Consider the following 22,925-nt stretch of genomic DNA (forward strand, 5'->3'; position numbering starts at 1 on the left):
CTAGAGTGCTCAGGCTGTGATATGGGAAGTGGGTAGACCTCTGGTGCTCTCCCTCCACTGAGGAGGCGGGGCCAGGACTCAAGGACAATGAGACCAGCATTAAAGAGTGGAACATCCGTTGAGAGCACTGAAGAGGAGAGTCCCCAGGGTTCCCTCAGGTGTTCCACCCAACCCAATGTGTTCAGTTTAAGAGGAAAATATCCTCCTAATGGCTGAGAGGGAGCAATACCAAAAACTCACACAGGGAAATAAGTAGCTATGAATAGATAGGCTGGAAAAACCTCAGCATCCATGGGGCATTGGCAGGGTAATCAGAAAAGTCTTGCCTTTATGGTGGGACCAAAAAAAACCCCAAAAACTCTGGATTAAATGGTTCTCTGCTTGTACCAGAATAGGCTTCAAAGACTCGAAAGTGTCACACTGTTCCCATTTTTATCATAGAACAAAGTTCCGGAATATGTATGGAACATTGTACAAATTTCCAGCTCCAACAAAGCAAATGTACAATGGATGGAATCCTGTGAGAACTAACCCGACCTGTAAAGAAGCTGAAGAACAGCTAAGGAGACGGAAAATGCACCCATGGAAACCTGCTGGACTGTCGCAGATGCTGAGATTGATAGAAACACAATGAAGTGCTCATTCAAGTAGATCCGCATACAATCCCAATGCTATAGGATAGACCAGGCCTGGAGTGGGAAGCGTACGGATGCAGAAGTTGAGCTTCTGGAGATGAAACAGAGGATGCTCTGGTTACTTCTTGTTTTTTAGCTTTTCCTCTTCGTGTTTCATTTGATCATTTCTGTTGCTTGGTCCTTAGTCTACAAACCTTCTGCAGTGTCCTGTCTTTTGCTGATCCCATGTAGCGAGCATTTTTTAAATGTTTATTTTTAAAAAAATGTGTATGTCTGCCTGTGTCTCTGTGAGCCTATGCCATATTTTCACAAGTGCCTTCAGAGGCCAGAAGAGGACATCTGATCACCTGGAGCTGGAGTTACAGGAGGTTGTGAGCCACTGGATGTTCCCCAAATCAAACTCCTATCTTCTGTAAGAGCACCAACCCCTGCTGAGCTACCGCTCCAGCCATAGAAGAAATACTATGGTTTGAACACGAAATGTCCCCCAAGTGTTGAGCACCCCTAGCTGGTAGCACCGTTTTGAGAGGTGCTGGGCCTGGCTGGAGGAAGTTGGTTTGAAGATTATGTCATTCCTGAGTCCAAGTCCCTGCCTTGTTCTCTTCTTCCTTCTTCCCCACCTCTTCCTCTGCTTGCTCCGATCACCATGATGCTCTGTAGCATTGCAGGTCCAGAATCAACAGAGCCAAGCGCTGTGACTAAAATCTTTGAAATTCTGAGCAAAATCAAGCCATTCTTCCCGTCCGGTGTGTTTGTGTCATGGTTTTATGGTTACTCCTGTAACTTACAGATCTATACAATGTGTCCTTCTCTATCCAGGAAAAATATCCTGCCATATTTAGAGTGAAGGACTGGGGATGTGACTCAGTTGGTAGATGCTTGCCTAGCATGCGGGAAGCCCTAGGGTTAATCTCAAGCACCGTGTAGAGCTGGGTATGATAGTGCATACCTGTACACTCATGACCCAGGAAAGGGGAGCAGGGGGGTCAGAGGGCAAGGTCATCCTTGGCTATGTAGCTATGCAGTGAGTTTGAGGCCAGCCTGGGTTACTTGAGACTCTGTCTCAAAACAAACATACAAACAAAAAAACTAAGGTGTAACAAAAAAATTTTCAGACCTGTAAAATCTGAAAGAATTCATTTACAAAAGCTCATTTCAAAGTCTGAGAAATTAAGTTCATTAACCTTTTCTCATGTAACATCTAATCTTTTCCCAACCCTATAGAGTCACTTGCTCATTTTAGACACTTTCAACCTTGGATTTTATTTGGATCTCTTCTGCATTACCCATGTTTCTCAGTAAAGTTTTGGAAATGTGGGTCATAGTTAAAATACACATTTTAATGTTCTTGTCAACTCGATTTAACATCCATCCCAATTCTATGTCATTTTCAAATGATTAACCTATTCTTTCCACTTGGATTCTCTTTCCTGCTTTTTGACTTGCTTGGTGATTTTTCTGTTTTGTTTTGTTTTTTGAGACAAGATTCCTCTGTGTAGTTTTGGTGCCTGTCCTGGAGCTTGCTCTGTAGACCAGGCTGACCTCAAACTCACAGAGATCTGCCTGCCTCTGCCTCCTGAGCACTGGGATTAAAGGAGTGCCCCACCACCACCTGGTTTGGTGATTTTTTTTTTATTGAATGATAAATTTTGAGAAATTTATTTTGTGTGTTGGGTATATTTTGTATTTCTATAAATATTATTCAGCAGGGTTGCAGAGATGATTCATTGGTTAAGAACAGTTGTTGCAGGCTGGAGAGATGGCTCAAAGGTTAAGAGCACTGGCTGCTCTTCCAGAGGTCCTGAGTTCAATTCCCAGCAACCACATGGTGGCTCACAGGCATCTGTAGTTGGATCTAATGCCCTCTTCTAGCGCGCAGGCATACATGTAGATAGAGCACTCATATACATTAAACAAATCTCTTAAAAAAGAGAAAACAAAACAGTTGTTGCCCTTCCAGATGACCAGGTTAGGCTCCTAACACCCACATGGTGGCTCACAACCTTCCATAACTCTAGTTCTAGGAGATCTGATGCCCTTCTGACCGCTGAGGGCATCAGTCATGCACAAGAATATACACACACATGTGGGCAAAACACCCATACACATAAAATAAAATAAAATAAAATAAAATAAAATAAAATAAAAAAAAACTCAGTTCAGAATGCTCTGACACTGCTAAGGTACTTGGAAACAATCTGATGGCTTAGGGCTTGTTTTCAGGTCTGTGCATTAGTTACTTTTGTGTTGTAGAGACACAGTATCAGACAGAAACAACTTAAGGGAGAAGAGGTTGTTTGGCTCACGGTTTCAAAAGCTACAGTTCATGCTTCCTTGGTCCTATGCACTTGGGCAAAGCATCCTGGCAGTGGGAGGTGAGGCAGAGCATAGCTGTTCACATCCTAGCAGACCGGAAGTGGCAAGCATGGCAGGCCGGAGGGTTCTGCTACAACTTTCTGAGGTCCATTCCGAGTGACCTACTTCTGCCAGGAAGATCCCACCTCCTAAAAGTTCCACAGGCTCTCAAAACAGCCACTGGCTGGGGAACAAGCATTCAAAACATGAGCCTCTGGGAACGTTTCAGATTCAAGCCCTGTAATGAGTGGGAGGAGAGCAGAGCCACGGTTTCCACCTATGCATGGCTTGGGAGATTTTCTGTCCTAGTACCTGGTTCTTAGCGCCATCTCCACAGCAGCCTCTCACGCTTTCCCAAGCTTACTCTCCTGAGGCAGTGAGCCTTGGGCAATCCTAAATCTTACCATATTTTCTTCCTGTCTCTCAGAGAACACTGTCCTCTGTTGCCTACTATTCAATATCATGAAAGACATCATCTTGCGTATTTGGTATAATTGTTGGCTCAGGGAGCAGGATAAATCTGCTCATTGTTAATTCATCTTGGTTAAAGCCGAAGTGCTAGCCCATTTATATTTAATTTAATTATTTTAAAATTAATTATGTTATTATAAATTGTATTTAATTTCCTACATGGTTGGCTTCATGTCTTCCACATTGCTGTTACTTTGTACTGGATTTTTCCTTTTTCCTGCCTCCATTTGTATTATTTATTTGTGACTAATTTTATTTGTAATTGTTCTTTAATTATTCATCTTAATTTTCTTCAGTGGCTGCCCCTAGGTTGACAATCTACATATCCATCTTACGTATGTATTGTACCAGTCATACATGGTATAGAAGTTTACAATAACATGTACATTATCTTTTTCTTCCTTCTGACATCTCATATTAATGTTTTTTTTTTACGGATTATGAAGTTTATATACATTCTGTTTGTCATTAGCTAGTCAGTTATCTCACAGTGCAATCCAGGATGAGTAGAGTGGTTCGTTTCAGATTGCCTCATTGTCTATTGTGTGTATATCCTTCCTTGGCTCTATTCAGATCCCAATTTGGTATCACTCTTTTTTGTCCAAAGAATTCAAATTTTAATATTTCTTATAAAACAGTTCTGCCTCAAATTAATTTGCCCTGATTTTATTTATCTGAAACACTGGCTGCTTTGCCTCCATTTCTTAGATGTATCTTTTCTGAGTATAGAAATTCGACAGATGCTCTTTCCCACCCCCAATTACCATTCTGTTTCTTCCAGCTCTGCTGTGTCTGGTAAGATTGTTGAATTACCGACCTTTGTCTATACACGTTTCTGTCTTCTCTTGCTGGCTTCAAAGATACCTTCTTTTATTTCAGTATTAGCAATTTTGGCAATCATGTATCTTGTCTTTTTTTTTTTTTAAGTGTTTGTACTCTTTGGGTTCTCAGTAACTCTTAGATCCATAGCTCCATGTCTTTCATCATTTAAAAAAGATTTCACAAAGATGTCTTCAAATATTTATTCCATTTTGACCTTTCTCTCTTGTCCTTGTAGTTACATGTACCTTAGACCATTAGATATTGTCCCATAGTTTTGAATCTTACACTAATTTCTCTTTGTATGTTAGTTCGACTCCTGTCTATTGACTTAAATTCACTGTGGTTGATATTTTTCTCAGCTGTGTTTTCTCTACTCAGAGCCCTACTGGAGAAAATGTTCATAGTTGGTATCAAGGTTTTAATATTTAGCAGCGACTCATCCTTTCTATCTCCCCCATTACTTTCTGCATTCATATTTTTCCTTCAGGCTTTAACAGGTTATGTAGTTACATTAACGTTTCTCTCTGATAGTCTAGATGTCTGGACAATATCTGATCATGATTTCTAACTAACATGCCACTATTTACAGTAGGTTGTTTCCCCTTACAAAATATTTTTTGCTCATTTTTTAAAAATCAAATACCATATGGAAGAATATCAGAGAGAGGGATAAACAGCATTTATACTTCATAAAGCATCTTAGGTCAGCATGGATGTTTGTTATAGACTCATTTACCAGAGTATGAGTGTGGAGAGACAGAACACCCACATAATAAGGTACTCACAGACAAATACCAAAAATCAACAGAAGCCTCAGATCCATGGCAAGCCAGCCTTCCCAGGCTCAGAAAACCTATTCAGGGCAGATGGAATCTCAACTACTTGCACCCTGCTTTGTATCACAGCTGAGGAGCAACCCCCTCCCCCCCAAGGAGTCCAGGGTGGCCAGCATTCCACTGTGTTTTATGGTCTGGAATGTGAGTCAGAGCTCCATCGATGTGGAGCATCCTGTCCTGGAGGGGCGAGGACAAAGCCAGCTTCCTCCAGACAGCTTTTCTTCATCTCAGAAAGTCTTACTCGAGACACATCTTAACCTGAGGATTGAAGGGACCTGGGGAGTCCCTGAGTTAGTCAGGCGTCTGGGGGCTTGGAAATGCACACTTGGAAATGGAATCATTTATTTTCCTGTCAGATCAGTAGCTATGACGGGGGAGGTGGGGACAGAGGTTGTCTAGTCAGGAGCTAGCCTGGTTTGGGCTTCATGTTCTAGTAGTGGGCTACCACTGAGGTACAATTGAGTTTCCCCACTCAATCGTCTGCTTTTCCTCAGTCCTTACACCACAGGGCGTTTCTCTCCCTCACAGTCCTGTCAGCAGAGGTTTGCTGCTCAGTGCTAGGGCGGCAGAAGGGCAGGGAATGATCTCTATTGTCCTGGAGCGGCCTCCATCTTACAGAAGGCTCGGGTGGGGAGAGGCTTTAGAAGCCTTCTTGTCTTTCTCATGGTGGTAGCTCAACCTCACTCAACTGAGGGTGCCTGGCGCTACCCTCAAATTAGTGGCCTTTTCCCGGCCACAGTCTCCTCTCTGTTTCGGGGTGAGATTCTGGAGCCCGAGGGAAGAAAGTTTTACTTCCGTCCTTCCCCAGGGTGGTGGCCCCGAGAGAGCACTTTCTACCTTCTAGAAACAAGAGGGGGCTTTCTCCCTCCTCTTCTGCAAGGAGCTCGGACCCAGGCACTTCACTGTCTCTTCTAGAGTGGCTTACAGCTTTGTTCCTGGCAGGAAGGGACTCATGGGCATCAGCAGACTTTGTGCCCATCAGCCATCAACATTCATCACCTTCTCCTCTCCTGTGCCAGATACTGGACGAAGTTGGAATGTCCCCTCCAGACTCCCATGTCTGAACTCTTGGTCCACACCTGGGGCACTGTTTTTGGAGACTGTGGAACTTTTAGGATATGATCACTGGCTGGCTTATAGTCGGGCACAACATCCAGCCTGAGCCAAAGATGTGACCAGCTTCCTCAAATCCCCGCCCCCAGCCACTTCACACTGGAGAGTTATTAATGCTCTAGCATGTTCCTCCTTGGCTTGTTTGGTGGCCTTGTCTTTCTCTCATGTTCTGTGGGAAGAGAGGCTGTGTGTGTGTCCAGCCCGGCCTCTGAGGTCTTGTCCCTCTTTGGAATTCGGTTTATTTGGAAGCTTTGTGGTCTCAGCTTTTCTTGGAGGCTCCATAAAATTGTATCTGGCTTTTCCTCACTGTTAGAATGGGAACAACATTCTTCCTCACCCTGGCCGGCTGGATTCTCTTTGATGGAATTTCCCATTTCACGTGTGAGGAACTAAGTTCTCAGGGGTTTGCTCCTCTGCAGATGGGTGGTAAAATCGGGGCTCCCCGTCATCAGGACCCCTGCCAGATGGTGCTGGGATCGGGGAGGGAAAAGACAGAAATGACTGTACAGGGGTCAGGGTCAGTCTCGAGTACTTGAGTACTCACTTCTCTCAGGGCACTGGTGCTGCCATCAACCACCACTCACAAGCCTTCCCGGGTGCTTTCCCGAACACCCCAGATCAGGACTTCACCACAGGCGGAGGGAGGAAGACGGTGGGGAAAACCTGCGGCAGCTTCCCACTGCATCAGAACTGAGGCCGACACCTTGCTGTCGGCTGCTCCGCGCCTACTGTCTGCCCTGGCATGGCCAGCGTTTCCAACCCCATTCCACATGCACCACCCACAGGGCACAAGCCTGAGCTGCCAGGGATTTCTCCACCACAGGGCGCCCTTCTGCAACCATCTTTGAGACATGTCTCCCTAACAGTTGCTCTCCACATGACTGCCCTCTCATTCGGCTCTGCCCGCCCGAAGCTGAGCCTGGGGAGAAAGCGTATGTGTGTGTGCCTCCAAAAATTAGACACTGTGTGCACTATGGGTGTGAAATGAAGGATGGGCTGTGGCATGGATTGGGTGCCCAGCAAAGGTAGGGGATAACTTTGAGGGTGCTCACAGGGGCAGAGAGGCAGACACAGTGTGATAGAGGTTATACGAGGGTGTTAGATCAGCCCCACATATATCACTACTAATGCTCGGGTAAAGCCCAAATGTCTACCAGGGAGAGGAATTAGCCAGCAGGGCACTGGTGCCAGAACACACTGGGACACCACATCACATAGCATTTGCTCAGGCATCCTCTCTTGGTCATCACAGCTGCCCTATGACCCAGGCCACATAAGACCAGGCACTGAGCAGTACCATGGGAAGGTGAGGCATCTTCGTGGTGTGGTTTGAGCGTTTGGTTTGGGGGAGGTCTCATGCCAGAGTGTGTGAAATTTCTATTGTTAAGGATTCAATATTACTATATTCTGTGCACTATATCATTTTAAAATGCAAATTTTTTGAGGCCGGGTCTCATGTAGCCCAGGCTGGCCCTGAGATCCCTATATAGCTAGGCAAGACCATAAACTTATGATTATAGGCATGTGCTACTATGCTTGATTTATACAGTGTTGGGGTAGAACCCAAGGCTTCATGCATGCCAAGCAAGCATATTACCAACTTAGCTAAATCCTCAGTCCCTAAAATGAAAATCTCTCCAAGAAAAGTAAAATATTTGATTTCCTTAATAATAACAGTGTGGGATTTGCATCTGTTAAGAAGTAAACTCCTGGCTCCATCCATTATCAGCAAAGAGCACAATAGAGCTTTTGGCTTTATTTTTTAGCCCTCTTGGACATTTGTTTCTTCATCGGGAAAAGTAAAAACATGATACTTAGCCACCAGGTCTGTTGAGAGCACGAAGCCAAATAATAAAGACAGAATACTTCCTACAATGGCTACCGCAAAAATCACCAATTCGTCTATCTAGTCACCAAATATTGACTGAGAGACTATGAAGTGTTACTTTGCTGGAGGTTCATCAGAAATCTCACTATCATAGATTTCATATGATAGCTCAGGAAATAAATAAATACACACTGGAAGTGAAGTGTTTTGGAGAACATTGACGCAAAAGGAGAGGAGAGAGTATCATGGAGGTGTGCGAGAGAAGGCCTCTCTTAGGAGGTGATGTTTGAGCTGGGGTCTGAGGTAAGCAAGGGAGCAAGCATCATCAGTCTTAGAGGGAGCCGGTAGAAGAGAGAAGAAGAAAAAGATAAGTTCTTGAGTTGGTGGCATGCTGGGAAAGCTGAAGAGCAGGAGCGGGAGGCAGAGTGGGAAATGAGGAGTGGAAGGAGATGAAGAGATGGAGCTGAGGGTCAGGAGAAGCTCTGTAGACAGTATGGCTTTTAGGCAAGGTAAGGGAGGAGGCAGCTCTGGCCTTGAGGTGGGAGACCCAGATGTGTGTAAGTGGTACTACCTGTGACCCGGCTGCCACAGGAAATAGAAACTGCAGAGAGGGGCAGGTGTAACTCCAGGGAGCTCATCAGGATGTGTTTGTAATAAAAGGAAATGATGGCTGTGAGGTGAGAAGAGATCAGATCCAGCCTGGAAAGCAGCTGACCGATGCTTGATGTGGTGAATGAGGGATGAGCGAGGAGGCAGACTGGCTGTTTACCGGAAGGACTGAGAGGAACAAGTTTGGAGAATAGTGAGCCCAAGAGAAAGGCCAAGCAGACAGATAAACATGGGGGTTATTACATGCAGGCAGAAGTGGGGGCTGGAACTAGAAATGGGCCTGAGAAATAGAGAAGAATCTGTACAACCATTCATCTTTTCCTCCCACTTAGGACACTGGTAGTGAGGTACACAGAAGGCTCTGGAAAAGAGAAGTGGGGTTGTGAATAGGCCCCACCCCTTCCTGGTGATGCCTACGCTTTATGCTTAATATCCCACGGAGAGTTACGTAAGACAATGTGGAGTAACATGCTCTAGTTGCCCAACTAAATAAGGGGTCATGAAGATGAAGACGTTCTAAAGAAGAGGTAGCACATCCAACTAGTATTAGCCAGTTGTCCTCCTGGGGAAGCAGAAAGAAGGTCCTGAAGAGTTAGAACTCTCAAAGAGCAGATACAGAGTGGTAGGTGAGGACGAAAGCCGAAGTGGGTGGGGCATGCTCTTCAGAGTAGGAGGGACAATGGCTTCCCGGCGCTTCCTGGGCTGTTCCCATAGCCCACGTCCCAGGCTGTTTCTGCAGGGAATTGGCCAGTCACTGCGGAGCCTATTTGCTTTTCAGCTCAAATCCCGAAGATCCAACCTGAAGGGTTTCTTAGGGCAACTGTATTCCTGCATGGAAGTCCACCACACACCAGCTGGGTAGCTCAGCACAGGCTTCTGCCTCACTGAAGGGAGTCTTTCTTGGGTCAGGAACTCGAGCAGTCTGTGACGGAGAGCCCATGATGACTACTTTCATGTGTCAGCTTGACAGTGGGATGTCTAGATAGCTGGTAAGAGGTTGTTTCTGGACTTGTCTTTGAGGGAATTTCCAGGAGAGATCGGCATTTGCATTAGCAGATTGAGCAAAGATCGCTATCACTAACGTGGGTGCCGTTATCTAACTGAGGGATCCAGTAAAGTAAAAAGGATGAATGGCAAGACTCTCTTCTTTGGGACATTTATCTCCTCCCTTGACATCAGGTTTCTTGATTCTTGGAGCTTTGGATTCTAAGACACGCCCCCAATCCGTTCCCACGCCTACCCTCCCTCCCTCCCCAGCCGCCTGTCCTAGTCCCCAGACACTGGTGTTCAGAACCACACCAGCTCCTCTGCTTCTCTAGCTTGCAGATGACACGTTGTGCAGCTTTGCTGCCTTCACAGTTCCTGGGTCCAGTCCAGAGCACAATCCACCTCCTCATGCACGTCTATGTAATCCCGTCGGCTCTGTTTGTCCAGGGAACCCTGAGACGTTCAATGGTCTAATGAGGTAGAGACTTCAAGCAGCCAAAAAGAAACTAAACGCTGCCGTTGGCATTTAAAACTGCCCGAGGGGTACACTTAGGTTCAAATTGTAATTAAATAAAAACAAAACAAATTAAATTAAATAAGAATATAAGTCAAGCCACTGGCACAGTAAAATGGGTAAGAATTTTACACATTCAGGACTTCCTGGAAGTTATGCAGATACAGAAGTAATGTCTACAATAGAGTCCCCTCTCTAAGCTACCCACAACAGAACAGATGCCACCTCTGTGGGTCCAAGGAAAGGCTTAGATATAAGAATCATCGAATGCATGTTTCTCAGGCACTGTTTTACACAATAACTATCTTTTTTTGTTGTGTTGTTTTGTTTTTCAGGACAGGGTTTCTCTGTGTAATAGCCCTCACTGTCCTGGAACTCACTCTGTAGACCAGGCTGGCCTCGAACTCACAGAGATCCGCCTGCCTCTGCCCCCCCCCCGCCCCCCAGTGCTGGGATTAAAGGCATGTGCCACCACCGCCTGGCCACAATAACTATCTTTTGACCAAGTAGATTGCAGGGTGTGGGAGGTGGCTCTGTAGGTAAGTGGTGTTGCACCAGCGTGAGATCTGAGTTTGATGCCCAGCACTCACGTTAAAACAAAAAAAGAAAAAGAAGAAAAAGGAAAAAGGAAAGCTAGCACAGTGCATGCCTGTCATCTCAGTAATCCCAGAACTAGCAGGCAGAGATGTGAAGACCCCTGTGGCTTGCTAGCCACCCAGCTGAGCTGAACCAGTGATGTTCAGGCTCAGTGAGAGACTCTCTAAGAAAGCAAAGTGGAGAGCAGTTGGAGAAGATGCCTAACACTGATATTCGGATTCTACATTCAGGCACATACATGTGTACATCCCTCCCATGAACATACACATGTATGTGTACACACAAAAACAAACAAACAAATGATAACAAAAAAGCCTGTATAGAATTCTATCTACATATGTACTTAGAGATTCACTATATCTCGGATGTGGCCTTCTGCCTTGCAGCAAGTACTTCAGGTGACTTTGAATGATCGTGGACCGCAACTGATGAGATGCTGGGATGGGAGAGGAAGTCTCAGACAAGGAGGCTGAGGGTTAGGATGGAGTTTCAGTGTTAGGGGAGTAGTTTGGCAGACAGAAAGAATCCCAGGTCTACAGGCAGCTCAGTAAAGTAGACATAGGATCAATTGCTAACTAAACCTGTGACAGGCTTCCTGTGGCGACCAAGTATGGGCCCATGTACACAAGCCCCTCCCCCACTCCAATTGGCAAGCAGAACATGGAAGAACTAAAAAGTGGAGTCAACAGTATGGGGGCCCCCACCTAGGGAAAGTACATAGCTTGCTGCTAAGCTGCATGGTATGGCAACATAATTTGTGAGGTGTGTGTATTTGTGTGTGTGTGTATGTGTGTACGTGTGTGTGTGTGTGTGTGTGTGTGTGTGTGTGTACATGTGTGTAAGTGTTTTAACCATGGCTACCTAATTAGAAGCACTGTTTCCTGAAGATTTATGAATTTATCTGTGGCACCCTTTGAGTATAAAACTATTGTTTCACAGCCATAAGATAAATGATATGAAGGCAGGCTCGTTTGTGTGTATGAACACCCCACTCAGAGCCATCACCTCTGTCTATGTCGTCAGAGAACTTTAGAAAAAGTGAATAATGGAACAGACAAGTGTGTGTCACATAGAGAGGATAAAGACACAGCTTCGGCCAACCGTGAGAGTTGGGCATGTCTAGCCTATGCCTTGGATAGCCTCATTCTGCTGACACAGAAATTTCCTCTCTTGATTGGGAGAGTGATGTATCACTTTGGACAGGTATCCAAATGAGTGTGGAATCCATGTCAAGAGGATGCACAATTCTTTCCTTTGGGCTGTGTTATGTGGTTCTGTTACAAGTCTTGAAAACATTAAAACCACCACTGCTGTCTGGCACAGGCTCTGTTTGCTTCCCCATTTTCATGATGTTTGAAATGAGTAAGAGACTTCGCTTTCCCATACTTACAGGACTGGTCTATTAATTTACAAAAGTATGTAATTGCTGGGGATAATTTGACTTGTTAATCTGACACATCAGGAGACTCTGACATGCTACATTTGTGATTGTAGCTTCATATGTCTCAAGAAAAGTACTGAATTAAAAAGCAAGTAGATAAACATTGAAAAGGATTTCATCTGTTAAACTTAAGTTGGCTGAACACTGACCAAAAAACCCAATATAATGATTTCTTAATTTTTTTCAGGGGCTGGAAAGGTGGCTCAGCAGTTAAGATCATGCTTTGCTCCTGCAGGACCCAAGTTTGTTTCCAGCACCCACACTGGGCAGCTTACAACTGCCTGTAACTATAGCTCCAGGAGATCCAGCTCCCTCTTCTGGCCTCACAGGCACCTGCACTCACTTGCACAGACTCATATACCATTCCAACATGCATACACATTAGGTGTTTTTTTTTTAAATCCAAACTCTTTACAATTGCTTCCAATTGCTAGATTTATAAGTAGAATAAGATAATTTGTAGTTTGAACTTAAAGACTTAAGGAAGAGTACTTTTTAAAAGTTAATATAGGGGCTAGAGAGATGGCTCAGAGGTTAAGAGCACTGACTGCTCTTCCAGAGGTCCTGAGTTTCAATTCCCAGCAACCACAGGGTGGCTCACAATCATCTGTAATGAGATCTGGTGCCCTCTTCTGGCCTGTAGTCATACATGCTGTATAATAAATAAATAAATAGGTAGATAGATAGATAGATAGATAGATAGATAGATAGATAGATAAATCTTTTTTAAAAAAGTTAATATATGTATATTAGATTTTTTATTATTTATTTATTTATTTATTTATTTATTTATTTATTTATTTATTTATTGTTTTTTCGAGACAGGGTTTCTCTGTGTAGCTTTGTGCCGTTCCTGGGGCTCACTTGGTAGCCCAGGCTGGCCTCGAACTCACAGAGATCCGCCTGGCTCTGCCTCCCGAGTGCTGGGATTAAAGGCGTGTGCCACCAACGCCCGGCTTAGATTTTTTTAATAAATGAATTGCAATATACATTTCCCATGTGCAAAGCATCCTTTCCTCTTAAAGAATTGCTCTAGATAGTTGCCATTATTACTCATATTAATTTCTGCCAATACTGAATCAAAAGAGACATGCCAATATTGCCTATTGCATTTACAGGATTTCAGTGAGCTTAGACGTTTAAAAAAATTTTGAATTGGGCATTTCTGATTGTCTTGAGTTTTTGGTTCAAGTTTCAAAGCTGAAATCAGTAGATGGAAAATTTGAACACATTCTAGAGAGTCGGCACCCTTCTTGGGCTTGTAAAGAGAAAGCAGGGCTCAGGGAGGAAGGGGGATGTCTGAGGAAGGGAGTCAACAGAGTAGAAACACCCATGCTCCTCTCCCCCGTGTGGGTGACCCCTTTCTATCAAGTCAGATACAAAGACTGCTAGGAGGACACATTTTGAACGTGGCAGAAGTTCTTTACATGCACCTTAAGGAAACTGATGTTTGTTGTCTGGCTAGTTGATGAGAAAAGAGAGAGGGGAGGTGCTATCTGCCTCCCACCCGGGGATGCTCCAAGGGCTCTGTGGTAATGAGGCTATACTTGCTGCAACCGCAGAGCCACAGACAAAGGAAGTTGCGGTATTGTTAGGGGTGATTGTTCCTAATTACTGTGCAGAGCTGTGATTGCTGAAGTGGATGGGAGTGAGAAAGACAAAGGGCCAGCCTCTCCCTTGGGCACTGACCAGGTGTGAAAGCACTGTTAAAATCACTATCCATGTTAATAACAAGTTATTGTCAGTTCCTACTGTAAGCATTTCTTCTGATGCTCATTTCCCTGTAAGTAAGCAAAACCTCTGAGGCAAGGTGCAACTCAGCTCCCTCATTGACTGCGGTTGGACTCTCCCTGATGCCTTGGCTGCCTTGAGCAGAAGGATCAAATCAAACACCTAGGGAGACTACTGCCCTTGTACTAGCAATTTTGAACACTCCATATACAGCTGGAGGAAGCTGCACAAGGACCCACAGCTCTTTGCTGTGGCTCCTTAAGGTACACTCGAGGCAGGACTAGTTCCAAACAGTTTGTCCTGGGTGTCTCGCCATCGCAAGTCTTGGTGAACTCTAGATGACCTGGAGTGACTCCTGTCCTGGTCACAGTGAGAGCGCTTCCCCTGACAGCTTAGCAAAGGGACTGTTGAGAGCCCCTGCAAGAGGTGATGCTGTGATTGGTGTAAAGACACACCTTCATTTGCATAAAAGTACAGTAATTGGTACAAACTCAAACCTTTGTTTGTAAGTTAGCTGTGATTGGTGCAAAGGCCGCTCCTCCAGATGTATCAGCTGGCTGTTCAACCTCACTCAGTGTGCAGCTGGCAGATACTTCCTGTGCGGTGGCCACTAATGTTGCAACATCAGTGAAAGGATGAACAGTGCTGGTGGGTCAGTGGGCGGGCAGAAAAGTTACGACTACCAGAGTTAGAAAGAGCTTTTTTAGAAAGAAACCAGGCCTGGAGAGACAGAAAGATGGCGGGAGCAGGTCCGTGTGGTGCGGCAGTACTCTGTGTAGCTTTGCGCCTGTCCTAGAACTCAGTTGATAGCCCAGGCTGGCCTTGAACTCACAGATATCCGCCTGGCTCTGCCTTCCAAGAGTGCTGGGATTAAAGGCCCGTGTGTGGCTTTTTAAGGCAGAGATTGCGTGACCACGAAGCAGTAGGCAGTCGCCCGTGCCCCTCTGCTGATGTAAGATGTTAGGCCCAGAAGAGTGAGAGCAGGATCCTAATAATCAGGCCCTTTAAACAGCTTTTCTTGTGTGGCATTTTCCTGCCGGCATTTAGTAGGGGGCTGCATTTGAGCTGGTAATATGGAAAGAAGCAGGGCAAGCGGCAAAGGGAGCCGTGGGGGTGAAACACCCGGGAGCCGTGGGGGTGAAACAGTGTAACAGGGACCCTCAAACAACCTACTGAAAGAATTAAAATGGCCTCAGAAAACTCCAGGTGCAGAGGAAGGGCTAAGGGGTAGGCGTCAGAGGAGGAGCTTGTCTCTCAGAAAGAGCTTTTCTCAGAGACAACTCAACATGGGCATTCAGCATAGCTCTGCCTCATAATTATCATAGAAGTGTAGCCTGCCTGCAGGAGGGGGGAGAATTTGAGATCTTTTCTCTCCCCAGTTCTGGTCAAACTAAATAAATTATTTTCCCTTTGTCAATTTCTATTTACTGACTTTCACATTTTTAAAAGCGATTTGTTTTTATTTATGTGACTGTGGGAGTGTATGCCACATGTATGCAGGCCCAAGAAGGCCAGAAGAGGGCATCAGACCCCTCTGGAGTGGGAGTTAGAAGTAGGCGTGAGCTGCTGGCTACAGGTGCTGAGAACTAACCTTTGGCCAGGTAGCAAGTGCTTTTAACCACTGAGCCATCTCCCTAGACCTGCTTCCTAAGTTCTTTTAAAATACGTAGCAACTAAGGCGGCAGGGCTATGGTTCAAAGTGCCTGGGTGAATGGCCATTTGGGCATATGACCAGGAAGTTTACATTTTGTTGGGCAGAGCACTCACTCTGTCGATTTTCTGTATAGCCTGGTTAAGGGTTTGTGTGTTTTTTATTTTGGTTTAATTTTAATTTCCTTGCCTGAGGTGCAAAAGCCACTTAGACTCACTTTGATTACTTCGTCACCATTGGCTCCTTTTCTCCATTGTCAGAGACTTGGGACATCCATCCAGGTGCTGCCACTGTTGTGCAGAAGAAAGGTTCGACAGGCCAAGGTACTTTGGAAGCGAGTCTGCTTGCATTTGAATATGAACGCGTCTGTTTTTGAGATCTCTATTACAGCGTGTGCAGGCATCAGGGATATTGCGTCTACGCTGTCATGGTGACCAACGGGTCTCTTATGATCTAAGAGTACATGCTAAGTTAACGTAACATTCCACGTGTCCTTTGTGTATTGTCTGAAGGTCTGCATCTGTGATGGTTGGTGTGGCAGTTTGAATGAGAATAGCTTCCAAAGGCTCACAGATTTGAATTCTTGGCCACCAGGCAGTGGTACTATTTGAAAGGATTAGGAAGTGTGGCCTTGTTGGAGGAAGTGTGTCATGGCGGGGGTGGGGCTTTGAGGTTTCAAAAGCCCATGCCAAGCCCAGAGTCTCTCTCTGTCTACTGCCTGTGGATCTGGATGTGGAACTCTCAGCTACTTCTCCAGCACCATGTCTGCCTGTGTGCCTCCATGCTTCCCACCATGATAGTAACAAACTAACCCTTTGAAAGTGTAAGCAAGCCCAAATGGCATGCTTTCCTTTATAAGAGTTGCTGTGGTCATGGTGTCTCTCCACAGCAATAGAACACTGAATAAGATTGTCCCATTAGAGATTTCTATATATCAGGAACCCCTGGATTATACAAACGGACCAATGCTTCCTCTATCCACTGCAGGAAACTCTAGATGGCTAGAGTATTAATAGAGACATCTGAGTGGTCCATCAGACACTGCAGTCTCAGAGAGAATCATCAGAACACAGCCCATTGAGGGCTGAAAGGCACACCCACAGCTTAGGCAGGAGGTGCACATAGCAGTTGGACCCCACTCCTGGAGCTCCCTTTCATCCTTGGCGTCAAGATTTCTGGGACACAAGTGGATAATTGGCCCACTGGTAATAAGAGATTTGTATTTTTTGGTGGCACATTTTCCTGATCTCAAATGTTCTTCAGCACCAACCCTTCGTTCAGCCACCCAAATGGGTCTCAAACATAAAACAGCACAGGACAAAGATTACCCAGCTTCTAGCGTTCCTGAAAACAAAGCTAGTGTGCCTGCAGTGGCTTCATTTTAGTTTTTTTTTTTTTTTAATACTGCATGCTAAATTGCCCTTATTGGCATGCCTAATTTAAAATGGGGGGGGGCATGAATTTTCAGGATGAATTCTGGATTGGGGGCTGCTGCCTATCTTTTGATTGGCTCTCTCTGGAGAAACTGGTTGCTCAGGGCCTTTCGTCCAATCAGGCCTCACTGAAATATGACTATTAAAATGCTCCAGAAGAGACGGCAACCCAGCTTACATGGAGGGCTAGAAAGACAGCAGATGGTCTCCGTTGGTTTCACTCCATCACAAACATAATTTGGATTTAACTATCTGTTTGTAGACTCAATAAATCTGCATGGCCTTACTTTATAAACGTAGGCACTCAAATTCTCAAAATCTATTAAAATGGTATGTTTTTGTGCCTGTTCACTATGTTTCATAAAACATTGAAATGTTTCTAATATGTCATCAAGAGATAGCTTATCTTCTAAAGCAAGTGTTTTTGAGAGACAATAAGTATCTACAAAAACAACTTTGCTAAAGATACAGTTTGCTTACATGAAACAATGTTTATTGAGTCATATGATAAAAGTTTGTTATGTTACAAAATTTTGTATAGGCTGCATGGATCCTAAGGAATTTCACTAAAAAAGATTCTAAAGAAATTATACTTTGCATTCATTATTTTCCCAAGTAGTCAAGGATAATCGAAAACAGGAGGATATAAAAATGCTTTATGAAAATGTATTATTTTAAGTGATTTGGGAAGCTAATATATAAAAAACCAAACATAATTGCTTTGTGACATTCTCTTAATATATGGGTGTTACCAGGCATTATTTTGCTGAGATATGGAAATATCTCAAAACACAATTATAGAAATAAAATTAAATAGCTCTAAATGATGTGCATTAAAAATCCTTTCATTACATTTTTGCCAGAGGCCTTTTTCAGGAGCACTCATCTGTACAATTGTTAAAGGTGAGGTTTTATTAAGGCAGAAGTTCCTACAAATTCATGGATATATACAGTGGTTGAAGACCTTCATGGTCCCTGGAGAAATGGCTCAGTGGTTAAGAACACTTGCTGCTCTTCCAGAGGACCTGAGTTCAATTCCCAGCACCAAATCAGGCAGCTCTCAACTATTCATAACTCTAGCTCCAAAGGCTCTTATGCCCTTTTCTGGCCTCCATGGTAGTGCGCGCGCACACACACACACACACATAAACTAAAACAACTCTTAAGAAAGATCTTTGAGGTAAATCTCTGTATCATAATGAGATCACACAAGACGACAATCCCTCCAAACAGTAAGAGGACTCAGGAAAGCTTTATATTATGTAATATGAACATAGACATAAGCATGTCTAGACAAAAGTATCAGATAGAAGTATCATATTACTAGACTTTAGCAAGAAGAGAGAAAACTAACATACTGTATTTAAACGGTGATTAAGTTGTTAAAATGTGATTTCATGAAATATTCAAACTGCTTTTTGTTAGGCACACTTAAAATGTAAACTTAAGAATTAATGATTAGAATAAATCAAAGAACTGGCCCTGTAAATAGAGGTACTTTTGAACATTTTTCTGGGCTTTTCTCCATATGAAATCTACAGATATTTTGTCAATATTGAGATGGGTTATTCTCACTAGTGGAATGATAAAATTGGTACTCAACATCAATTTATTACTAATACCTAATATCATGCATTTTGTTATAAATAATGTTATTATATTAAATATTTTAATATCTAATTTGGTATGAATATATATTATAAAATTAATAAGGCCACCACCGCCCGGCCCATAAAATTATTTTTGTTGCTACTTTATAACTGTAATTTTGCTACTGTTATGAATTGTAATGTATAAATATCTGTTTTTTCTGATGGTCTTAGGTGACTCCATGAAAGAGTTGTTGGACTTCTCCCAAAGGGGTCATGACCCGCAGGTTGAGAACTGCTGAGCTATGGCATCCTACAGTGCCATATGCAATGGGAATAGCTGAATTGTTTTGTCAGTTGGTAAAATTCTGCAAAATTCTGACTGGGGCTTCTCTAAGCATTTTCTTCCCACTTTTGATCCTTGCCTAAAGCATTTTCAGTCTAAGTCAATGAAGATGGCTCTCACAAATACTCATTTTCTAAGCAAATTCATTTTTCTTTAAATATTGGCTCTTGTTTGTTGTATTCTGTTTCCCTTGTGACTTTGTAACTCAGTCTGTTGGCATTTTGCAGCCACATGACTTCTAACAAAATAAGTATGATAATACCTTCGAGTCAGTGTAGCTATAGTTTTCCTGCCTTGCCCACAGTCAGGACAAATCTCTGTCACCCGCCAGTCCCACAGCTGCTCAGACCCAACCAAGTAAACACAGAGACTTATATTGCTTACAAACTGTATGGCCGTGGCAGGCTTCTTGCTAACTGTTCTTATAGCTTAAATTAATCCATTTCTATAAATATATACCTTGCCACGTGGCTTGTGGCTTACCGGCGCCTTCACATGCGGCTTGTCATGGTGGCGGCTGGCAGTTTCTCTGACTCAGCCTTCCACTTCCCAGAATTCTTCTCCTCCTTGTCCTGCCTATCCTTTCTCCTGCCTGGCCACTGCCAATCAGTGTTTTATTTATTGACCAATCAGAGCAACAGATTTGACATACAGACCATCCTACAGCAAGTCAGTAAACCACCATCCACAGGGAGATGGAACTCAGTTTACAAATGAGTCCAACAGTGTTTTACTTTGCATTTCCTTGATGGCCAGGGATATTGAACACTTAGAAAATGTTATTGGCCATTTGTGTTTATTTTTTGGAAATGTCTATTTAGTTTATCGGCCCATTTGTTGATTAGCAGTTTTGTTTCCTTGGTATTTAGTCTCTGCAGTTCTTGGTAAATTCTGGATGTTAGGCCCTTGTCCAAAGTGTAGCTGATAAAGATGTTCTCCCATCCCGTGAGATGTCTGTTAATTCTGATGACTGTTTTCTTTACTATTCAGAAACTTTATTTTCATGTAGTCTCATCTGTAGATACTTAGGGTTATTCTGAGGTGCCACCTCACCCCAGTAAAAATGGTTAACATTAATAAATGTGATTACAAATGTTGGAGATGATGTAGGCAGAGAGGGACCCCCATTCACCATTGATGTTGTTGCTAGCTAATATAGCCATATGGAAACCAGTTTGTAGCGTTCTAAAAAAATTAAAACTAGAACTACCATGTGACCCAGTTATTTCATCCCTAGGCATCTATATCTATATCTATATTTATATATATTCAGAGAACTCCATACCCTAACACAGAGATATTTGCACCCCATGTTTATTGCTGCTTTATAGCAAAGAATTGGAATCAACCTAATTGTTCAACAACAGATGAACAGGCAATCAAAGCTATAAAGAGAAATGCAATAAAAAATCTACATGAAAATAGATGGACTTAGATTTATAATATTAAACAAGGTCATATCATCTCAGAAAGAAAAAACAGCATGAAGCATCTTCTCCCTCATATGCGGAATTTAATCAATAATGTATCTATATATGTATGCAAAGGTACTTGTGGTACAGCATAAGATGTTGAACAGAAACAAGAAAGGCTGATTGTTACGGGATGAGGAAGAACTGAATTCAGGCAATGAACACGAGTTGGGAGGGAGGGTATAAAGCTAATCACTTTTCTGGTTCTAATTCTACCATGGATTTTCTGGTGGGTGGTAAATAAGTGCATAAAAGTATAGTCAACAATAAGAATATAAAATCTAACACGAAGTTCCACGTCTTCCATTATGTATGGTTGCTCTAACTGCAGACAAATTCATGTGCTATACAGCCTTTGGGTGAATTTCTATGTGTGATGGTTTTGTTATTTGCAATGTTATTTTCATAATGATGTTCAAACCAAAAATAGGAAGAGAAGGATCTCTGCAAGCGAGGTGCAGAGAAACCACCGACCTAGACCGCTCTGTGGGTAGAAAAACAGTTTATTGGGGACAAACTGCCAGGCTGCCTCATGACAGTGGAGATCAGCAGCTGGGCGGGACGCAAGCAGATTTTATATAGATCAGCAGAGTGGGGGGCTGTGGGCTGTTGCAGGCTGTTCAGGTTAATCAGGAACCAGAGGCACTTGCCTGTGGTAGTTGACTGTTGGGGGCAGAGAAGCAGTGGCTTTCTTGACAAAACAGAAAGGCCATGTCACGAGGCTTCTGAGGACACTCAGTTTAGGCTTCTGTTTGTTTACCAGTTAAGTAAGAGTCCTGCCTGGGGCTGGGCCTGGGCCTGGAGTTGTCCTATCTTAGGACACTGTCAGCAGCACTGCCATGTTGTTACCCTCTGTGACCTGACAACCTCTAAGTAAATTCAGACTGAGAACCCTTCTTTCCAAGCCGCTCAGTTGCTTCAATTTGGCCAAGAAAAGGAGCCTGTGGTGTCTCTGGGAGGGCCTGCCACAGGTGTGGGATCAGACCAGCTGGGGAAAAGCCTCCTATTAGTGACAAGGAGGATGAAGCCAAGCTACGCAACAGTTTATAGTGTTGTCAGCAGGGTGAGTTAAAGGGGAAATTCTCATCATCAAGATGGCACCACTCATGTTGACCCTTACGACGGTTGCTACAGCAGAGCGTCACAGAGAAAGACTCCTGCACAGGCGCCTGACACCAGCCACACTCCTTTTCACTGCTAGAATTTTGCTGCTGTTCTTCGTTTCAGGCACAACAGACCTCAGAGGGTGCTAATACCATCCGAGCATCCATGTCACGGTATCTCAGACCCCTCAAGATGGAGGCGCGAACAAAGAAAGCAAGGAGACTGAAGGCGAGTCACTGGCCCTAAACATTGGACCCCAAAGAATGAGCACTTCCCCAGAAATCCCGCGTCGGAGAAGGGAAGGCTGAAGCCCTGGAGTCAGAGGGAGCTAACCCCCCAGAAGAGATTCCGCAGTTCTGACTGACGGCTCGTCTCACAGGTGGGTCAACACATGCACATTTGTTTCCTGGCCTGTGGGCTTAAGTTCTTTTCTTGAAAATTTTAATATTGCTACAGGAAAGATGGAGAGAATTTGAAAACCTTTGTCCTGTTTTCTGTTTTTGTTTTTCGACTTGACTCAAGCTAGAGCTGTCTGAGAAGAAGAAATTACAACTGAGAAAATGGAAAATGTCCTACAAGACTGGCCTGTAGGCAAGCCTGTGGACCATTTTCTTAGTGATTGATAAGGGGAGTCCAGCCCATTTTTTGTTGGTACTATCAAGGCCAAATGGTCTTAGGCTGTGTAAGAAAGGTAGCTAAGCAAGCCACGGAGAACAAGCCAGTAAGCAGTGTTCCTCCATGGTCTCAGCTTCAGTTCCTGCTGTGAGGTTCCTGCCACAAGTTCCTGCCCCAACTTCCTTGGATGAAGGACTGCAAGCTGTAAGATAAAATAAACCCTTTCCTCCTCAAGTTGCTTTTGGTCATAATGTTTATCACAACATAGAAACCCTAGGACCTCCCCCACCCCAACTTCTGGTCAAACTGTAAATCTGCCCCACCCATTTCTGTTTTCTATTTTCCTTTGAAACACAGGGAACTAAGGTGAAACATGAGCCAAAAGGGTGTATCTGTGAATATATACCAATTTATTAATGGATACTATGGGAAAACAGACTCACGGGTACAGGATAAGGTAGATCTAGTTGCAGAGTCCTTCCATTGTGCCCAGGAAAGATGGAGATCGACACACGCTGCTCCACGCTGCCTGACTCGGTCTCCACCACCCAAGAGTGACCTCCTCTCTCTCCTCTTTGAAGTGGTCACATAGGCAGACAAGAAGCCACGCCCTAAGGCTTGTACCCCAAAGCTATTGGTGGAATGAATTCCTATAACACCTCCCTTTTTTTTGTCTAAATAAGAGGGTTCTAAACCTAACACAAAAGTATATACAATAAGAACAATGACCAAGTATTGCCCAGGAGAAAAGTTAATAATACAAACAATAATGGAAC

At 43.9% G+C, this 22,925-nt stretch overlaps 1 long non-coding RNA gene across 1 annotated transcript in view; it reads left to right on the plus strand.

The window, feature by feature from the left end:
- The first annotated feature begins 21,630 nt into the window (after positions 1–21,630).
- Positions 21,631–22,925, plus strand: part of LOC143273939 (uncharacterized) — a 44,036-nt gene continuing 42,741 nt past the window's right edge. Inside the window, exon 1 of the long non-coding RNA XR_013052276.1 lies at positions 21,631–21,913. This is a non-coding gene — a long non-coding RNA (uncharacterized LOC143273939). The remainder of the gene's footprint in view (positions 21,914–22,925) is intronic.

This window comes from Peromyscus maniculatus, chromosome 6 (genome assembly GCF_049852395.1).
Source record: "Peromyscus maniculatus bairdii isolate BWxNUB_F1_BW_parent chromosome 6, HU_Pman_BW_mat_3.1, whole genome shotgun sequence".
Taxonomy (NCBI): Eukaryota; Metazoa; Chordata; class Mammalia; order Rodentia; family Cricetidae; genus Peromyscus; species Peromyscus maniculatus.